Here is a 20,446-nt window from a genome sequence, read left to right as displayed (position 1 = left end):
GAAGCAATAATCATTGTTATGATTATAAAACAAGTTTTAAAGTTTATCCAAACAGTACAGCAATTTGCCTTCACAAAGGCAACATAATGCTGTCACTTTGTTCTTATATGTTGACAGTCATCTTGGTGTTAATGGGTATGCTTGGAATATGGCAAAATTATCCAAGCAGAACTGTAGCACAGTTTGTCCCATAGTGAGTTTAAGTGTGACCTTCCCTATTAAAGCAACAAGAAGCCCTTTTCCATTCTCTTGTACAAATGTTTTGAATAGAAGAATTCATCAGGATTTAGGGGATTAAGAAATCACTGTCCCCCGCCCCACCAAAAAAAAAACCTGCACAAATTTTCATTAGTTCTTTATGAGTTGGCAGCAAATACTCTAGCTGTGAACTTTTATGAAGCTATAAATATAAAGAGCCTTCTGATACTGGTATGATGATAATGCTAAATTTCCTCTTTGCAGCTGCAGTTGATCCCCTGTATTTGGTAGGGAAAAAAAAAAATCTCTTTTTGTGATTTAACAGAGAACGTTGGCTCAACTACCGTATTGCCTTTGAGCACCCAGAGTGGAAGTTCAAGAATTAAACCCACATGGCAACACAACCCTCGTCCCCACCTTCCTCTGAAGGTGGCTATAAAATGACCGTGGAAAGCCAAGCTGTTTATTTTACTTAGCATTTGATTCTGTAAGTAAATGAGTTTCTAGTGGGGCACATCTTTGCAACCAGCTCCTTACATGCCTAAAATTTTATTAAACTATGCCATAAATATTAAACCAATCCTAAAATGTTTCAACTTAATACTAATGGCAAAACACGAGAATATGCAGGTACCAGATTTGCTGGCAACCTATTCCCTGGAAGAGTAGGATGTTTGAACATGGGGAGAGAAAAAAAACGTTTTGCTTCTGACAGCTTTTTACAAAACTTGATTTCCCAGGGGATTTATCCTTAGGGAATAAAATTTAAGAAGGGATTTTGTCTACATTTTGTTACATATTCCAAAATCTCTATAGTGAACAGTGTTCCTAAGGTACTTTGATAGATTTGTGCCACCCTAGATTTGTTTGAATGCTAACTGTCAATATATTCCACTTAATTGCCTCATAAACAAGGAAGAGTCATTTTCCTCCCATTATCTTAGGAAAAGAGCACAATCTAAGACAGAAAGGATATTGTTCCCTTGGCTTCTGAGTCCCTAAAACAAATACTGCAGCAGTCCAGAATAAAAGCCATCCAGCATATGAAAGGACTACACTGGCCAGCAATTACTCTACTAACAGCACAATGCTGGTTTTCCTTTGCACAGTCAGGTTTCTCAGGAGCTTGACCGAAAAGAAGGTAAATTAACCAAGCTGCCCAGAGAGATGCCAAAACTCTTTGTAAGATCCGTCACATTTACTTCTATCTGTCCCAAGGCAAACTGAGTATCAACTGAACTAATGGAAAGTTATCAAATGTGCAAAAGAAGAAAGCCACAATTAGACACCCACTCTTCATATCTGTAAATCTAAAAAGCCGGACACAGCATCATTATTCACCGACTCTGCTTGAGATTATGAAATAAGGTCAGGGAGCAAACTCTGCAAAGTACACATTTACTGGACTAATGATGGCCTTCACCCTAGATCTGAAAAGCTTGGCTCAAGTCCTGCAAGCAACATAAAATGCATTTCAGAGCTGAAAGAGCTGCTGTGACTGGCTGTTACCCATGTCCACTGATGGGAAGTGCAGGGAGCCCTATATGTCCTTTGCTTGCACATACAGTGCATATCCCTATGATACAATTGAGTAGTGAAGCATCTTTGATGATGTAACTAAAGACACAGTAAACAGCCATTAGTCCTATTTTTTCCAGCATTATTCTGTACTGATCTGAAGTCTGCCTTGCACTTTAAAACATAAAACATGTTTTGAAAGAAGCTGTAAGTAAGTTCAGTGAGGACAACAGTCCCTCTTTCTACATCTCTATTTTACAAAGCAGACCACAAAAATGAAACAAGAGAATTCTTATTGCTACCATTTTAATAACTGAGAAATGTATCTGAGCTCAGGTACACAATTTTCCAAGTTTCCTTTGGAAAAAATACAGCTGTAAGGTGCCTAAAAGCATATTATTATTGCACAGTGGTTTATCAGGTTTGTTCTCTCAACAAATCCACTGTAATTAAAAATAGGGTCACATCTATGGGAAGGAGCCCAGGTGCACAGGTGCCTCCATTTGTCTCCTCTACAGTGTTAGCCATGTAAAGTTCAAGAAGTGCATGGCTATAACTCAGAAGCCTAATTAGGCCATTAGAAGTAAACTCCATTAAAAAACAGCCTTCAGCTTCAACGATAAACTGCAGCCATTTCAAATTGAATACTGCACTAGCAAGTAACACCACCTTTGAATAATTCAGCATTCGGTAACATAAGGCGAGATGAGAGGAATGAGAAAGCGTGATTGCTATTTTCATTATGATGTGCCTTTTTGGGAGGTATAGTATAAACCTCATAGCACTGACACTAATTATTTTGGCATCGTATTGGCAGTCACAATTAGACAAAATGCAGAAATTTCTAAGAGCAAAACAAGTTCTTGGCTCCATTTCTTCAGTCCAATATACTTCAGACTTTTATTTATGGCTAAATTGAAGCTAGATGTCAAATCTCGGTCCCTTAGAACAAAATCTTAATAATTAACTGGCAAAACTGAACATGATCGTTTCTGACACACCTACACTGGTAATTATTGCTTTGAGGCCATTTACTAATGAAATTAATGTATTCATTGCCCTAACAAATTAGCATAACTCATACATAATGCCCCACATTTCAAGACCTTCCTAGAAAAACAACACTTAATACCGCAGAATGAAATGGCAAGGGCATTACATGGAGACAGTGTTCACTGAATTACTACATGCTAAAACCACAATGGCTAAGTGTTAGTTATAAAGTAAAATGTAAACACAATGTGGGTATTGAAACCATTAATAGTGTAGTCAAGAGTGTACAATTGATGATTATCTTTGCACTTCAAATAAGCACATATTACAATAGCAGTAACCATGGAATGTAATTAACTGGCTACTTTTAGAGATACGAAGTATGAAAAGGAGGCAGTGGTGAAGCAGTTTCTTCTTCCCTCTCAAATTCCTAATACAGTGGGGCTGCAGTGTTTTATTGCCCATATTCCCATTCAGATTAATTCAGTGCCATAGCGACAAGCAACAGTGAAAGACAGGATGAAATGCATTACATTTGGAAATGACAAATATTCGCAGCAATCTACTGCCATTTCTGACTTGTAAGATTCTCTCACTTTGGTTGGGAAAAGTATTCTCAAAGTTTTCAATCTCATAATGCAGAGGTCTGCAGACCACTACGTGGCTAGATGCAGTCCCAGTTTGATGAAGGGCAGGGTGGAAAGCACAACCTGGCAGGCTGGGGGCTGCACTGAAACCCGCAAAGAACAGACTCAACATGTACTGCCACTTACAGGCCACTCACAACCCGTGACAGGCGTGAGGCATCTTACATATGAATAACGTACTTATGTTATTTCAAACGATAAATTTACTTTGCAGGAGAATATGGAGGCAAAATTACAACATGTTTGAATTGCACAGAACTGACTTCTGCCTCAGCCATGGGAGGTTGACGGCTAAGGATAAGTTGACCAGGCCTTTCTCCCACACAACTGAGGAGCCAGGCCCTTATGCCAGTTACAGCAAGGTTATTTTGCTTGTGCTCTCTAGAATTGTCTAAAAGTTACTTCCTCCTGAGAAGCACCAAATAACAGCATATTCTTGTGCACCCTCCTCTCCTTTCCTACATAAGCATAAATGCAAGGAACACAGATCCTCAACTGCACCAGTATCTACTGCTACAAAGGAAAGCAAAAAAATTCCAAGGGGAAAACTATAGAATAAGCACCTCAAGCATGGAGTTCCCTTGGAAGCCCATCCACATGTGTCTGGCTCCTGCCCGCAAGCATGAAGTTTTACATCTATATTAATGTTTTATTCTGCTCAATGTAATTTGGATGCTCTCATTACCCATACGGATGTCTGATCTTTTTCAATCCTCTTACGTGTTCAGCTTCCATGATATCTTATGCCCACGAGTTCTATATGCTAATTCTGAGATGCATGAAATTTCATTTGACCAGTTCTGTACTTCTTGCTTATCAAGTCATGCCCTTTCCCCATCCAAACATTTCTTTCCAGTTTCTCATTTTGCCCCTTTCCCCACTTTGAATTAAAAATTCAAGTTTCAACTGCAGTAAAGTCTGACCATCTCTGTTTCTTCTGTTTCTAACTTTACATTTCTTCCTTAATAACTGACTAGAACACAAGATAGCACAAGAGATTTTTGTAGCCTATCAAATTTGCTTTAGACACTGTGAACTCCCAAAGCACATTTCAGAATGGTTTAAACGTCCAGCAGCAGATTCCCAGTTTTGAACCTCAAAGGTTATTGTGCTCTTTTTCCCCAAAGACATGAAACCTAACTATATTTTGGGCACTACTACTAAGCACACATAGATTCCTGGAAGCAACTCATGTATAACTGAGAGGTCTCCATTTGTGCCTGTCTAAGATCTAGCTGATCTTCAGCATAATCATCTAAATTATCAAAGAACTGATTCTTTGAACCTCACCCTGTTGTCACATACCACAATGTTATAGATGGGTAAATGATACCTCTTTGATATCCCTCATAGCTACACAGGCAGTAAACAATTTTCAATTACACTAACCCTTCTTTCCACCTAAACAGTAGGTCTCCATGCGCTTCTGTCTAAATTATATAATGCCAAAGTAACAACAAGCAACATTAGCAAGAACAGCAATCAGAAGAATCAGGTCTTAAACATCACTTAACTGAGCAGGTAACAAGTAGTATAAACCTACCATTATTTTTTGTGCCTTTTCTCCAATTTAGACCAACTAAAGAACTTATACAAAGCTTAGGATATTCTTAAGACATTTAAAAACACTAAACTAGAAAACCAGCAATTCCCTATCAAGTCACTGTATGCCTTTTCATTGCAATATATTAGCTGGTTGGACAACAGAAAGCTACACCCCATCCTCATGACTGGCCTGTTCTACGTCTTCTATAGCCATATACTGAAGTACTCCAGCATATGACCAATTCTGTCCAGCTCATGATTATGGACTACAATATGACATTAGTATCAACTATTTGAGTTGCATTTAATTGGTGAAGGTCAGTCCTCTTCCATCTGCAGGCACCTAGTTCACCTACTTTTGACTTGGAAGTCTCTCACTGGTATACAGATTTTATTTTTGGCAGCATGCCTACTTTCAGTTAATTCCTCTGTCTGACACATTGTGACTTCCCTCAAATATGTCTCTGCAACCTTTCTTCCTCCAGGTTAGCTGTAATTTCTGTCCTATCATTTACTACTGGATACAGGGTTACCTTTATATTGCTGACATTCCTAGCAGATGTCTTTGTCTGACCCAAGTGCTCCTCACCACCTGCCACCTTGCTTCCAGGTCTGCCTATAAATAATGCTCCCCTTGCTGGTCTGACTACAAATAATCCCCTCCCCACCCTCTTGGTTTTTGTAGTCAGCTGGTTCCAATTTGGGTAAGGTGGAGCTTCCCTTTCCTTTTACAGCTCCCTCTCCTCATTGTGTTATACAGAAATCAACTGCAAAAAACCACAAGTCTAACAGAAATATATCAGTAGGCCCCTAAATCAAACCTTTTGCCTGTTCATCTACATTTTCATTCTAGCATCTCTCATATCTACCTCCCAAAGTTACTGGTACTACGATGCACAAGAGGCACTGGGCTGTGCTTATGATCAAGTTCACCTGTGCTTAACCAAGTTAAGGCCAACACAGCTACCTCTTGGGCAAGTCCCACAGGCCAGTTGTAAGGCTGTGGTTCTCTCCAGCCCACATGACAACTGTATGTGCCACAGTCAGCACATGGACATGAAGGCAGATGGAGACCTTACAGAGAACCTCAACATCACTTCCTGAGACTGCCTGAAGCAAAGTAATTTGAGGATGTCTCAAGACCATGGGAGCCAGGATCTCTTGAGCTCTGCAAACTGCAGGTCTCTCCCAGCACAGGTGCTTTGCAGATTTACTCTATGAGCTGCAATCAGATGCTGACAAACATCTGCGGGGTCCAGGAATCATTTCCCTGAAGCTCTCACACCTGGTTTCTCCTCAGCACTCACCAGGTAAGACCTAACATTTTAACACTCATTTTTCACATTTCAGAAGCAAACAAATGCACTAAGCTCACCACAGTAGTGTAATGGGGGACATGGTGCCTTGGTGCACTTTTGTTGTGTTGTTTTTCAAGATAAAACAGAGGAATGCTTCAGTGGCTAGTGTAAAGTTAACAGGGAACTGTAGTCAGTCCACATAGCAGCAGCCAGAATTTCAGAGGCTGTCTACTGACAGTTCCTATAGAAGGAAGGGAGGAAAACAAACAAGAAACACCCCATTCCAACCAAAAATAAACCAAATAGAAATCAAGCAGCCTATAGGAGAAGTTAAACCCAACTGAAAGAGGCACATCCTACTTCTAAATGGACAACCTTCCAAAGTTTTGGCACATCGCTTCTTTGAGAAGACTAATTCACATTCCTCTTTTCATAAAACAGCAGGTAGCTAAACCAAGTAACAAATGCTACTTCCCAAGGTTTTGGCTCAAGACTGTCCTACTGGGGATGGGGCAGAAAACATGCAGCTCCCGAATCAAACTTGAAAAAATATTCTGTGTTTGTGCCATCCATAGGAAAAGCAATGATTGCAGCAGTAGCAATAGGCCACCTGCAGCAAGATAAGCAGTAAGTGAGAATTAAAAAGGAAAGAAAGTGCTGACTGACTTTCTCAAAGATGTTGAGGACTTGACTGGTGCCAGAAAACAAGTGATGGATTTGCTGGGGTGAGCCTTTTGCACAGCTTCAGTAAAAATTCAGAGGAAAAGCAAAACTTAAGGAGCGACTGAGCCTATGGAAAAGAGTTCATGAGAAGCATAATAAAATCCTAATACGATATAGACGCCTGTATGCATTCGGTAGCATTATGCCACTTTACATTTATGAAAACCTCTATTTAGTGACAGGTATTATCTAACATAGACAAAGGCACTCTCATGAGAGGGGTTAACTTGGAGAGAGCCAAAGCAGGCAGTGATGTCCCTACATGCAATTGGAGGCACTAACGTTGCATAGCTGGAGGAACTCTGTGTGACCTTAAAGGCTGCGCACACAAGTCCTGCCTGCAAAAACCGTGAGAACTTTCCCTGCTATGATTACAAACTTCACTAAGTTAGACTCTCAGAGAGTTATATAACCCGATGCGGTGGTTAATGAAGTGCTGGATGTAAGAAAAATAACTGTAATGTTATTTTGCCCCTGGTATGCTTTGCCTTATAAGGATTAAACCCAGAGCTAATTCACTTCTGTGTTTTGTGATCTCTATCATGCTGCAATAATAATGCTTAGCACTTTATAGCACTTTTCACTTATAAAAAGTGCTTTACAAACATTATCTAATTATTAATCTTCACAACAGTCCTCTGCTACAGGTATACAGGTCAATTTAATGTTCTGTTTTAATAAACTACTAGCACTTTAGAAAATTGAAAAGTATATAACATATTAAATTCACTTAAGAGAAACAAAAGTTAGCGAACAAATTGCAATGCTCCCTACAACATTCTAGGTGGGTAGCTCACATAACGTAGCAAACTGTCAGTGACCACCTCTGAGGTCCACAGAGGATGGTCTACATGGCAAATTTTTCAATTAGGTAGTTGAGAGACTCATTTTTTTCAGATGATAACATGAATAATGTGAATGAAAAGGGATTCTATCAGAGCAGCTGAGGTCCCTTGTTCAAGGCCACACTATACTAAGTTCCATACAAGCCAAACATCATAGTCCCTACCCTGCACTATTTGGGATCTAGGTATAAAACAAGTACAAAAGGGGGCGAATGGGAGGAAGTTTGGGCATTTAAGCAGTAATCCTCACTGTTCAAGCTGTATCTGCCCCCACAAACATACGAAGAGCCATTTTATGCCAGTATACTCACCACCTCATTAGTACTCTATAGTACTCTCCCTTGATAGACACCAGACTTCAGTCGTTTGTGACCAAAGACAAGAGTTTGGTATATGGTAAACACATCATACAACTTAGTTAAGCAATCACAAACTGAGCTTTCCACAGGTCACTGTTTCAGGCACTGCATGGCACAGACTTGTCTGCAGGATGAATCAATGGAGAGCAGGAGGCAGTTGCCTGACAATGAGTAGGGCTGCTCAGTGCACTGTGCATTGCTGAGGTTCCCTGTTAAGTAATGAGCAAGGAATGCAGAAAGAAAGATTAAAAAAAGGACAGTTTAAAAGTTGCCCTGAAGAGTTTGGAATCTGCATCTGCTTCTGTCACAAGACAGTCTATGAGATACAGGACAAGTTTCTTAAAACCAGGCTTCCCACTTAAGGTCATTTATCAACTGTATGTTCTGCATGTGCTCTGTGCCTGACTTGAAACCTGGACTCAATGTGCCAGTCCCTCACAAATGCAGCTGAAGTTGAAGCGATCTGCGCTATGAGCCTCCTACCCGACATTAAATGTCCTGAAAAAGATCTGGAGCAGGATGTCTCAGACTGGGTCCCCAGTTTAGCAAGTATCTTCAGCCTTGAACAACCATGTCCTGGTCTCTATCTGTCAAATGAGGACAATAATTCCTCCTCATCTTACTAGGATGTTGTGAAAATAACTTCATTAATGGTTAGTGAAACACTGCAGTGTTGAGTGCTGTATAGATACCTAGAAGGAAATGAATTTTGACTCTGGAGCAAGGTTTGAAAAGCATGCAATAAAAAGGGTCTGAAGGCACACACTTAACAGACAGGGCAAGAATGAAAGACAGGATTTGAAATTTTTGAACTGCTCATTTAGTGAGATGTGTCCATGCTTTATCCAGCAGATTTCACCCTGATCTTAGACTCTCAGCTCTCAAGTTTGATTTGTAAATGACCAGTTTTTAAAATCCAGAGCTATCCAGCTCTCCACAACTGCCACAGCACGGAATCCTACTGCAGAGCCTGTGGCTCAGTAGCGTCACTGGCAATATTTAGAGTCACTGTACAGACCTCTATCATTTCAGTCCATGGAATAAAGCAACAATAGCATCTTTCTTCACAGGAACCCATACTTCAAGGAAGGAAGATCATGCTTTGACAGTAGGTTTTGATTATATTTTGAAAGAACAAAAGAAAGATGCAACTGGGGGGGAGAAACAGTGCTCAAAATTTTATACAGAACAATACATATTCGTTTTCTTTCCAGAAACAGCCAATGCATTTTGATCATAGTCATTCCAAATGTTTTGCCCCAGGAGGAAGCCCAACATGGAAAATATCAACCCAAACAGTTAAAGTCTGTGAAGATTAAAAACAAATGTAAAAAAAAATCTTGTTCACTGTAGTTTATAAATGAGACCTTTCAGGCAATCCTGATTCTCTGCCCTACCTAGAATACACTTGCACACCCTGTTCTACACGGCGTTCTGCTTGCTGTGCAACTTATTTTAATCCTTTCCCAGCACATCTTCTTCAGTGCTGAGGGGCTTTTATTATTTGTTTTTATTATATCCCCCCCCCCTTCAGCTGTTTCTTGCATGGAGACAATAGGATTCCTTAGCTTCCCTTAAATAATATACAGCTGACTAATCACTGTGGCACCCAGGAAAGTGGTCAGGTGAAGTAAACATTCTGAAAAGAATGAACCCTTGAGCGATCCCTGCCAAATACTCTCACCTCAAACTGTCACAATGATTGTGGTTTGACCAAAGAAGGGGCTTTTGATGACTGAGGAGTTTTGTGGATTGGTAAACTGCTTGGTGAGTAGAAAAAAGCCTACTGCCAGTTAGTTTAAAGCAGTGGCATTTAACAGAAATGATAGAACCAGAGGGCTGCCTTTCCTGACTGTAACATTGAGGCTATCAAATAGGTCTTAAAAAAGCATGAATGAGAGAAAACTGCGATTGTCTGTTTTACTGCCACTTGTCCAATGGGCTTTAGCAGTACAAATGCAATGGCTGCTTGGCTGAACAACATTGTAGTGGTATGGCTTTTAAGCGGCTGGAGCTAAAGCTGGAACTGCAACTGCCCTACTATACTAGCACAGAAAAACGGACATCCAGTGTCCTACAGCCCTTCTCAATCCAGACTTTATAAAAATCAAGTGTGCAGAACAGTGTTGTATGTTTCTCAGGAAAGAAAGAAATTCAGAATATGATGTTCCTCTCAATGTGAACGAGGAGACCTTCTGTTTCAGGTGTGCCATGGCACAGATTACTTTGTTCTTTTAAGAACTATTCTTGTGTGTATATCCAGTCAAACTTTTAAAATCTCCTTCTTAACCAAATGATGGCCACTCTGTCTGGAAAATAATTTTACTCTCATTCTAAAGCAATGCTTGCAATATCCTCTCTGTACTTTCATGTTTTGTTCTTAGCTGCCACTATTCTTATTTTATGTGCTTCCCCTGTATTTTGATGCCAAGTCCAGTCACTTGTGTAACAATTCTGGTGCTCTGAAACCTGCCACGCAAAGTGAGGTGAGAATCAAAAGAGGACACTATCCGGATTAATGGAAGTCTGAAGCCTAACAGGTCAGGCATAACTGGCATGTACTCTGTGACAGTGTTTTGGAGACAAACACTCCATCTTCCCCAAAATCCGCACAGATTTTGGGGGCTCTCACTGTGTATGCAGCCCAGAGTACACAGGCAGCCTGAGGGACAGCAAAGCCATGCATATCCCATCTACAGGAGAAACAGTCTGCTATCCTGAACTTTATCTGCCAAAACTAAACTCTACCCTGTCACCAGCAGATCAATGTTGAAGAATAAATGATCCCTAAGCAAAATACATGGGATAGCAGGAGTCTACTTTCATGGTTACAAAACTGAACCCACATTGTTTAGCCCGTTCACAACCTGTTCACAATACTGTAGTACAATACTAAATGCAGTACCTCAGACAAGAAATAACTAATGTCCCAGCAGTAGGCTTAAAACTTCTAGATTGTCAGAGCAAAGTAAAAACACAAACCAACAACAAAAAACCTTAAATGTGACAGTTTACTTCTCTTCTTGCCACAATTCCTTACATTATTTCTTTACCCACTGTGGCTTCATTGTTAGCCAATATTGGCCTGAGGTAGCCAATATTTTGCTCTGCCATATGTATTCCCATATAGTTTGTCCTATAGACAGTAATGCCCTGTTTGGTCCTCACAGACATCTGGAATATAGGCAGAAATGCCTGTGCCAGAGCTGAAAAGAGCAAACTCACTTCAAAGGAGCAATGGAGGGAATCAGAAAATGGTCAGACAAGAAGAATGATGTTAAGAAAGGGAAAAAGATAATGGAAGCTGTGGTTTGCATGTGACACTCATGAAAGGACAGCCAACTGTATCCTGGGCTGCATCAAAAGGAGCATGACCAGCAGGTCAAAGGAGGTGATCCTGCCCCTCTGCTCTCGTGAGACCTCACTTAGGAGTACTGTGTGCAGTTCTGGTGTCCTCAACATATAAAGGACATGGAACTGTTGGAACAAGTCCAGAGGAAGCCACGAGTATGATCAGGGGACTGGAGCACCTCCCGTATGAAGGCAGGCTGAGAAAGTTGGAGCTGCTCAGCCTGGAGAAGAGAAGGCTGCGTGGAGACCTCATAGCAGCCTTCCAGTATCTGAAGGGGGGCTATAGGGATGCTGGGGAGGGACTCTTCATTAGGGACTGTAGTGACAGGACAAGGGGTAACAAGTTAAAACTTAAACAGGGAAGTTTAGAATGGATATATGGAAGAAGTTCTTTCCTGTTAGGGTGGTGAGGCACTGGAATGGGTTGCCCAGGGAAGTTGTGAATGCTCCATCCCTGGCAGTGCTCAAGACCAGGTTGGACAGAGCCTTGGATGCCATGGTTTAGTGTGAGGCGCCCCTGCCCATGGCAGGGGGGTTGGAACTTTATGATCTTGAGTCCTTTCCAACCCTAACTATTCTATGATTCTATAATATACGTGATTATAAGCAACAGTGTCCTCCCAGGTGGGCTGCATCTGGGTAGATGCAGCTCCTTGGAGCACAGGGTCCAGCACCACTTTTCAGTAGCTGATTCTGATGGTAAAATACTCCTAATCTGACAATATACTGCTGCCAAAAATTAGTGAGAGGCAGAGAGATCTCAAACCATATCTGTCTATCAACTCACCTGCTTAGTTTCATATACACTCAGATTTCTAATATATGAAGTATACAGTTCAGTAATTTCCCTCAGAAAAATAGCACCTATTACACAACAAAGATAAATGCAAGTTCTTTCATTTACTTTTCAATTAATCTCATGACTCACAGATTAGAGGAACATCCCCTTTAAAATAACAAAGTAAATCACCACTTTATTTGTTCTGAAGGCAGAGGAAGAGAACAGCTTTTACACTTCTCTATGGTGTGAGACAGGCAACGGGAGAAGGTAGGGGTATACGTATCCATAAGAGAGAGAAGGGAATTCACATACAAAACTGTAGCTGAAGAAACAACAGGTTAAACCTTATTCTGGCACACGAGGATGACTCACAGACCTGGAAACCTGTGTTTCAATAAAGAGATTCAAGATAGAGCTGATATAGAAAAATGACTTATTTCTCTAATACAGTTTTATGTCTTGGAAGTGGTCTGTAAGGATTAGAATGACTTACAACTGTGTTACATTCTCCAACTCTGAATATGTCATTTTGCTAGTACTTCTCGAGTATTCCCTAGACTTTGCCTTTCTGATCTGCAGATTGTCACTTTCACATCACTAAATTCAATACTTTTGTAAAAGAATTGGCATAAAATCAGTTGTGTGACTTACCAGTAAATACTTTGCTTGTCAGATGATCTCCCATTTGAGAATGCTAGAAAGAAAAACAAACACAAACAACAGTTAGTAACTGAACTCACTTTAGGATTATCTTGTCCGGCCACCTAGCATCATCCTCCTGGCAGGATTAAGGAATAGCAAGGCCAGATCTGTAATGAAAGGTGAATGTCTTATCATCCTGAAATCTGGTTCATACTTGATTATCAGCACCTTTCTTCCATTTAGAGTTCTCATATTATGGAAACACTTATATACTCTGAGTCACTGAGGTATAGAAAGATAAGCTTCAAAAACATTATGGACAGTGGGCATAAACTAATGCTCAGGACCCCTAGGCCTCTCTGAGCCTTTGGAAACAACTGAAGTTTATGGTGTTCAGTCATCACCTCAAGGGAAATACATGCAGCTTCAGTGAGATAATGCACTCAAAGTGTCATGAGGTTTTGTAGCAAAAGTATGATCTGCAAAGGCACAACTGTCCTTCATAAACCAGCTTTTGAGATTACGGTTATCAAATCTAAATTATACACCTTACAGATCCCAAAAGTGTCTACATTACAGACCTTAAGGTAGAAAACCCGATTCTTACACAAAAGTATGTTTAGCCCCCTTCAATCAACCTTAGATGAGGCTCAACACAATGCTAAAAATAAGGTCTAAGGAGCTACTAAAAGCAGAATACTATTTCTTGGACATTTTGGAGCTCTGCGAGACAGAGAAGTTTCATATAAACAAGAGCAAGTGCAGTCAGTCTCAAATAGAGTCTGAAGTAGTCTTCAACTACTAAGACATAGAGTGTCAGATTCCTGAGTGGTGCACAAGTGACTGATGAGACATAATGGACACCAAGCTGCAACAAGGAATACTGCAATTAAATACTGTTAAGGGAGAGAGAGGGAGGAATAAATCACCATTAGGATAGCAAAATACTAACAGGTAAACCATAGAGATTGTGCAATCCCTATTCCTGAAGATGTGCAAAACTTGACAGGACCAGCCCTGAGGAACCTGATCCACATTGACCTTGGTTTAAGCAGAGAGCTGGTACTCATGAACGTGCCTCAATTCTTGCTCATAGCCTTCACCCTATGCTGAGGAGGGGTGGAGAATGCCACTTCTAGTGGTCAGGAGAGACTAAAATCCCTTCCCATGAAACCAGGGCAAATTTTAACCTGGAAGAACCTTTATCATTTGTGTATCAGAATTAATGGTGAAGTACATCAATGAGTAGATCAAATAACTGAGTTTTCTACAAATAAAGACTACACTTCTAGCAGGCAAATGCCCCAGTCATAACTGCATCTTCCACCTGAGAAAGACTGTGAAACAAGGCTGTCACATGCTATTTTACAGACGTATTGAACTAACTGTAGTAGCTTCCTTAAAACCCAGCAAAAGGTGAGATGTGGCACTGAATAGAGACAAAACTAAAATACTTTGCTGCGCTTCTCTGGTTTCCAAACAACAGCCCACAGAGATGAAGAGAAGGCTCAGAGGAAGGGGGGATGTGGTTTATATTCACAGAAAGTGTGGCTCCATTGCAGAAATGCTGGAAACATCACATCATCTCAGATTCACTGAATCAGTTGTCAATTCCTAAACATTCCTGACAGATTGCCATAGAGGTGGCAGAGATTAATGATCAATTTTACGTTAGAAAGGGAAAGATTAGCTAAGATTTCCTCAGAAAATCTGAGGGCAGCCTTTGTAAACCATGTGGTGTTACTCAAGGAGGAAACAAATTCAGCTTTTGAAGAGTGTAACACTGAGGCACATGCAGTTCTCAGAAGGTGATTTGCCTGTGGTGTTGAAGCTGAAATAAGAGCCAGTTAAGATTTCATATCAGAGGACTAGGTCCCAACAGCAGGAATTCAGTCAATAGAACAACTCTGAAGAGAACATACTGTCTCATGGGTTTTACATTTGCTTCTACAGGCAACTCCAGAGACTGTTAAAGACAGAAATCAAACTGAAATGATCAGAATAAAGTAAGCCTAATAGCGAATTGAATGTTTTGAATACAAGAATACACTGAAAAAAACACTACGGTAGGTGACAGGAGAGAGAACACAGGAATGAAATGAAATCACTTAAGGTTTATGAAGCATCTCTCTCACTGTTCATTTCTTCTGTTACTTGACCTTCATATTGTGGAGTTTCAGAATCCAGCATGTCAAACTATGCATATTTAAAAGTAACCTCTCCAGAGTATCCTCAGTTTAAATATGGATTTGGGGTTTTGTTGTTGTGTCTTCTGTGACATGCCCACCACGTACCAGATGAACCATGGCAGTCTCAGCCTTCCTTCGTCTCCAGTGAGTCTTATATAAATCTTCCTGGCTGAAAGTGTAGGTCTGCATCCTGGGGAACATTTTTCCCCTTACATCTTAGAATCCCAGAATTTATAATATGAAATTTAAACCAACATAAATTTGTAATTCAATCCCTCTATTCCAATTTAATGAACTAGAGGCTTCACTGCTTTATTGTTTTGTGCCACTGGACCAATCGTTTGATTTACAGATGGAATGCACTTCTTTGTTAATAAATAAATACATAAAAAACATAAAGGTATCTTCAATGCAATTATGCTGATGTCCCTCAGGAACCAGAATGCAATTATTTAAAATATTATTTTCTTAGATTACTCTCAAGAAAATAGGGAAAGAAATATGAAATTTGTGTCCTTTTAGCTTAAGCTCATTTTAAGAGCAGCAACAGTGATGCAGTTAGTCCCCAGTGGCAAGCGAGAAGCACTTAGCCAGAAAATTGTTATTGGATTACAGTTCTGGCTTCATAAAACGTGACTAAAGATCATTTTAGACATCTATGAAATGACCCATTGTCAAAACTGGTATGAGAAACAAGTGACAAAGTTATTCTATTTGGCCATTTTGAGGATCTTTCAGATCACAAAGGTAACTTGGGGCTGTATCAGCCTACACAGCTTTGAGTCAATTATAAAAATAACTCAAAATAAGAAGAATTCTAGCATAAATAATTGAATCTCTCTGGAGGAAAAGAAAAATCCCCGCAAACATGTGCATCTACTTTCAAGTGTTCCTGATGTCTAAAGAATTGTGAAATGATAGTGTGATCAGAAGTCAATTCTGATACCAAGAACTACCTTTCAAACTAACTGGTCTTCTTTATTCAAATAAACAAGATGAAAAGGGCACCAAAGGACAATGCATGATTTTGTACAATGCACAAACTGAAACCACTTAGATACCACTGAAGTTCATTTTCATTTGATTCTTTTCATTTCACTTTACAGTCTTTTTCAAACATATTTCCTGGCTGAGAATCCTGCCTCCCATATTTTAATCTGCTTTTCTTCTCTGACCATTACATAGTACATCTCTGCTTATATAATGACATAATTTATATCCTCAGCACCTGTTTTATCCCTTGTTAATTTTGCAAAATATAAATACAGACATGTTCAAGGAAACCAACTTGGAAAGTGAAGAAGCACATCCAATTTAAAGGGAAAAAAAAATAAATCTATTCACATACTGATAATCAGTATGTATCACTGAGCATTACCAGATGCTTGTAATCCACATGATAGCCCTCTGAATACAAGTGCCTGTGCAAGAACAGTTTTTGCTGGTATGGCAGAGATCACCTGGTGCTGGTATAAGGACATCTTTGTTTGAAGATTAGGGAACTAGCAGAGGGCTCCTTGCTCACACTCCTGCCACAGAAGAGAGGTAAGCAGCAGAATGCACACAGCAAACAAAGAAGATTCTAGTTCCAGCTGGGAAGTTCCCCAATCTTTAATCAATCCCCCCTTGGCAAGCGAATTGGCAGTTTTATTTCTTCCTCCAGAGTGTCCAAAAAGTAATTCTGTTCATCATTGTGAATAAATAATATTTCAGATGGGTTCCATTTAGCGGGGTCACAGAGACCAGTTCAGTACTCATCCATCTTAACACATGGATCCTCACATTTAAGGTCAGATTTTAAATTCCTGCTCACAACGAAAATTACCTAGTTCCGTGAATAATACCAGTAGGTCACGTGGAATGGTGTTATTAAACCAAAGAAAGAGGATCACTAACTGCTGTTTGCAACACAAACGTACTTTCAAACTCACTGCTTCCACACAGAAAGATACAGTTTCTCTATACGGATGAATCACATCATTTGATACAGCAGCTAGGGAAGAGAACTAGTCTGTTTTCAAACCCCCTTAAGAGTCAGTATTGAACTCGTTGCATTGCATTCACTATGAAGTATAATCCTAAATGATACCAAAGTCTTTCCCCCAGTACACTGTGCTGAGCTGCTTGTCTCCAGAACTCTGTTTAACTATCCCAAAGTGTACAAGAAAGTGGAACAGTCCAGTTTGAACACCCTGATGCTGCCTCAGCAATTTCTGCTCCCAGCACATGCTATTTCAACAGCCAGTGATCACTGGAGTTAAAGTGCATGCAACCAGCTGAATAGGATGCAATTCTTATTCTTATGATGAATATCAGGGTCAGAGGTGAGTGCCAGATAACACATAGCAGATGTGGAAGGAGTAGAAGGAATTCTGTTTACTTTGGGTGACCACCTACATTTCAAGGGGGGGTATGCGGGGGGGGGGGGGAGCAAAAAAAGTGCAAGCTAAAGATTGTTTAAGTGATTGCATTGAACAATATTTTGCAGGACAAAGCTACATACTTGTATGTTAGCATGAACTATTGTTGAAATGTAAGAACCAGTCCAGCCCAAATTAACCACTCATGGTATGTGACTCTTCAGGAAACAAATGAGAAGTCTTTTAAAAACATGCCCCATGCCCTGTGATCAGTTCAACCGGCACTGAAAAGCTGTATTGCTTTTGGAGTTGCCTGTATTTCTTTCCATTTCAGGGTTGTTTTCCTTTTCCTCACGCATTAGCAGCAAAGCAGCCTTAGCAAATGGAAATGGAGAAAGTCTGATCTGAACCTGAGGGAAGTTCTAGATAGCCACTGAGAAGCCTCTGCAAGAAGCACATGACAGCACATTTATAATCTCTCACTATGGGACAAGAAAGCACTGAGAGTCACCTCCTGCTGCTTGGACTAGATGCTCGGCCCTATAGTCCAGGTTGTGCAAAAGGGACCTGAAACTGTTCCAAACAGAGAGTGGATGATTCTTCCAAAGATGATGTATGGAGCAGGAGACATACAGGAACTCCTCAAGCTGATAAAATTACTAGCAGCCATTTAGCTGCTCAGCTTTTGACAACCCATGGTGAAGGATGAAGAACCTTTCTCCTCAATACCATCATCTCTTAAGTCCCAGGCAGCAAGGAGGCAGCCCTGGTGACCACATTCAGCTACTGTGAGAGACAGGTGAGAAGACTGATCACTTCATGTAGATCAGTGAGCTTACTGTACGATGAATGAACTTTGCTTCCCCTGCTCCCTGTTTCCCTCCCTAAGAAATCATGAAAGTCATTAAGCATCTTGATGCTTTCCATATGGATGTTTCTATAACTTACAAGGTCAAAGTGGACCAGTTAGGAGAACTTAAGACCATCAGAAAGGACTAAAAAGGAGAAGTGGGGGCAGGGAAAGCAGCTCACTTAAAAGCAAAAGGAGTATCATTACAATTTTTAGCTAGTTTTTATAGAAAAATGTAATAGAGGTTAGTAATCTGTGGAAGAACAGATCTTGGAAAATAGCTGTAAGGAGGCAAGTTCAGTCCAAGCAGGAAAAAAAAACAAACCAACCCCCCCCCCCCCCCCCCCCCCCCCCCCCCCCTACATGTACCCACCAGTTAGCCTGCTAGCTTCTAAGTGAGCTGTAACATCTTTTCCTTTAGAAGCTTTGCTCTGCATGTTGAGGATTCAATCTCATTTTCATGGGTGAAGTACACAGCAAGGAAGTAAGTTTAGTAAATGATCTCCGAACTACTCTGGAGTCTTTGAAGATACACTTGTACTACATTTAAAAAGATATACACTGCCTCATTTAGATGATGGATTGAACTGGAAGATGGGGGACAATTTAAGTAGAAAATCCAATAGTTCTCAGTTCCAAGCCTTCAATGCAATGTATATCTCAGGTAACATTAACGATAATTGAAAAAGATCCTGATTTTTTAAAGCTGAGCTGTATGTGCAGCACAAAGCAGTTATTTTTTCGCAAAATCAAAACAATCTGGAGAAACAACTCTGATATTGCTAGAGTCTGGCTGAAACAAATGAGCAAAAGAATAATCATTTCTCAGAGAGTGGAAGGGAATGCATCCCCCTCCCTCCCCATGTTAACTTCTGGTCTGCTGCCATGCTTCCACTTTGGCAACCAAAGGAATGCTGTGGGCACCATATAAAGGCATGCATGGCAGCCTGAGGATTAAAGCAGACATTCCTTATCTTTGACAGATGGTTAATTCATGGTCATTATTACTAAATTCAATTGCTCAATAATTTAGATATGACAAACATGTGTGTAGGAATATATGCCAGGGCACCCTTCTAGGAATCCCAAAATGCAGTATCTCCTCCATGCTTTCACCATACATCCTCATACTGAGTGTGACAGATTGAAACAAATGTAGGCTTTCTGAGCACTTCAACTCCCTCGTGCCACTCTTGTTACATTAGAGAGTGGTTCTAGAGAGTTACTGTGCCCAGACCTAGGGATGGATGAACAGCCTTGGCTGAAACAACCATTTTGTCAATAAATGTAATTCAAGCCCAATTTTTTTTTTTTTTTGTGGGCCTAACTTCTCCAGTTCTGTTGCTATGAGTATCACCACTTAGGCAATCATCGGGAACTCATTTGCAGACAAGGTCACACTCTGAACAGCACTGAGTGCCAGTGGGTCTATTTAAGGTTGTCTGGAATGGCTTTAAAGCAGACTGTGTCTGACTAAACGTTTATATCAATGATGAGCTGCACACCCACTTCTATTACACAAATAAAGAGTCACAGTGAGACCACTCAAGGAAATGCCCTCTTTCTCCATTACTATCCCTTATCCCAAAGCCAGTCCCATTTTCTTCTGTGGTGACAGGCATAAAGATCTTTTGGCAAATGTTTCTTAAGAAATAACACTAATTAAAAAAAAAAAAAAAAATCCCTTTCCTTTCTTTCAGTTGATACAAGAAACTGAACTTCTCCCCTCCTCTGTTCCCACTGATACTTCCAAACTGGCTGGCACAAAAAAAGCACCTCAAAACACCTCCCCAGCTCACTCACTGAAGTTGAAAGACTTCCACTGACTTCAAACACATTTGGATCAGGCCCAAAGGCAGCATCCTCACATGGTAGCACAGACTACCAAGCCACGACACTGGCTGGAATCCATGTCATTTCTAAGCTATTGCTAAAGCAGTGCAGGAAGCTTACACAACTTCAGCTCTCTCAAAGCAGGTGCTGCTCTTCCCTTGTTTGCAGAACATTTTGTGATGTTCAACTAATTCTCCTGCTGATACAGGTTAATTTACAGGTTTCTTATCTGAACCACAAAATCTGGGTATCACAAGTGACTTTGCCTTTGACATCTTATGTGCATAAGTTTTCTGTTCCTTTCCTATCCAGAA

General features: G+C 40.4%; 2 long non-coding RNA genes across 4 annotated transcripts in view; one reads left to right on the top strand and one right to left on the bottom strand.

Moving 5' to 3' along the window:
- Positions 1-20,446, bottom strand: part of LOC130595735 (uncharacterized) — a 231,395-nt gene that overhangs the window by 119,417 nt on the left and 91,532 nt on the right. For all 3 annotated transcript variants that reach the window (XR_008971373.1, XR_008971371.1, XR_008971372.1), the window contains exon 3: positions 12,910-12,952. This is a non-coding gene — a long non-coding RNA (uncharacterized LOC130595735). The remainder of the gene's footprint in view (positions 1-12,909; positions 12,953-20,446) is intronic.
- On the top strand, positions 5,911-9,464 carry LOC130595736 (uncharacterized). The gene is made up of 3 exons (XR_008971374.1): positions 5,911-6,211; positions 9,197-9,234; positions 9,341-9,464. It is a non-coding gene; the product is annotated as an uncharacterized LOC130595736 (long non-coding RNA).

Source organism: Pezoporus wallicus, unplaced genomic scaffold, assembly GCF_028554395.1.
Source record: "Pezoporus wallicus isolate ANWC-B61680 ecotype Strahan unplaced genomic scaffold, APGP_CSIRO_Pwel_v1 contig_8333, whole genome shotgun sequence".
Lineage (NCBI taxonomy): Eukaryota > Metazoa > Chordata > Aves > Psittaciformes > Psittacidae > Pezoporus > Pezoporus wallicus.
This window is presented reverse-complemented; position numbering and strand designations above follow the sequence as displayed.